Genomic DNA, 1772 nt, shown 5'->3' with positions numbered 1-1772 from the left:
TCTTTGCTATTCTAGGAATGTGAATTCAAATCAAGTGAACAATTTTTTAATAAATATATATTATGAACAAAGCAGAAACCTTTTCTATCCACCGTCTAGGAGAGCAGATAGGATGTAAAAAATATTTTCAAAAGACTTGAAGAATTTAAGTTATGACAAAATGTATATTTTTCCTGAGAAAATTGATTAAGTTAATAAAAAAATGCATTTAGTTCCCCAAACTCTAAGATACTCATGTAAGGCATACATAGGGAGACCTCTCACATTGTAGGGCCTAATACCTCTCAGATAGGCTAAATGGACTATCTACTCATTGTTTACACTAACTCACTCCAATTAGCCCTTGCAATAACAGATCAAAGTTGTCAGACAGATATCACTACCATTAAGGTAATACTCAAACCTGGGTTTGTAGAGATGTCTGTTAAAAGGAAGGGAGGATACACTTTCTCCTATCTATACTTCTTATCTGAATTCTCCATTGATATGCTTCTATTTACATAAAACCAGCAGTGCACAATGGCAACACATTTAGATCTTAAACCTGTATGTACTTGGCAATAGGTCAAAAGAAATATCATAGTTAATCAAGTACTGAATCAAATGAAGAAATTATAAAAAATCATGATTCATACACAGATCCCTGTCACTCTATTCAACCAATGTACATGTAAAGAAGAGTAGGCAAACAAAGAGTAGTAGGCAAATATGAATGAAGAAAATTCATGTTCAGCATAACTCACAAATCTGTACCACAGACTGAAAGATGTCATTTAATCCATTCAGTAACATTTCTGTCATGTGAAGTCACTTTTCTGCTTAACTGCTAAATTTTTTTAATTATTTAATTGATTAATTTAGAGCATTTTTCCAGGATTACAAGAATAATGTTCTTTCCTTTCCCTCCTCACAACACCCTCCCAAATCTGACACACAATTCTACTGAATTTTACATGTGTCTTTAGTCAAGATCTACTTCCATATTATTGATATTTGCACTAGAGTGATCATTAATGGGTTTATAACCCCAATCATATCCCCATTGATACATGTGATCAAGCATTAACTGCTACATTTTTGATCCTCATCAATCTCCATTTCAGCAAATGCTATTCTCTTCTGCACTTGAATGAAGAAGCATTTTTAAGTTCTTTCAACTTCAGAATAAAGGGATTCTGAAAAAGTATTTCTATCTTAATTTGGCTAGTAGTTCTCTTTAATGCAGAAAATTAGAAAACCCCATCAATTTATATCTGAGCAATACAGACAAGACCAATCATCTAGTCACTTTTTAAGAGGTAACATCAATTAATCAGATTGTGGCAAATATCATAGCAAAATAGCTCAGATTGACTCCAGGGAAGGCAAATAGGAAAGAACTACTGGACAACAACAACAAAATTAGAATGTGGTTTATTATAAACAAAACTTTCATCAAAATACTTATGATTCATGCTTTTCCTCTTGAACTAGAAGGGAGAAAGATAAAATTCATTTTTGAGACTTCTCCATTTCTCAGTGGCATTTGGAAACCAATAGACAACAATGGTGCTCTAATCCAATGAGATGAAAGATCTTTCCAATCGACAATTTCATAACTAAAGGCTTCCCTCATTTAACTGCTCAACCACTTTTCTTAACACAATTTTTACAGTTTTATCATTTACGGTTTTTGTAGTTTTGAAATTTTACTTGCCAGATAATATAATCTTGACACAATATTTTAAATTGTCTATTCATGTCTGCTAGTACTAAGTGATCACTTTTTGTTT

The sequence above is a fragment of the Monodelphis domestica genome, chromosome 3 (genome assembly GCF_027887165.1).
Source record: "Monodelphis domestica isolate mMonDom1 chromosome 3, mMonDom1.pri, whole genome shotgun sequence".
Taxonomy (NCBI): domain Eukaryota; kingdom Metazoa; phylum Chordata; class Mammalia; order Didelphimorphia; family Didelphidae; genus Monodelphis; species Monodelphis domestica.
This window is presented reverse-complemented; position numbering follows the sequence as displayed.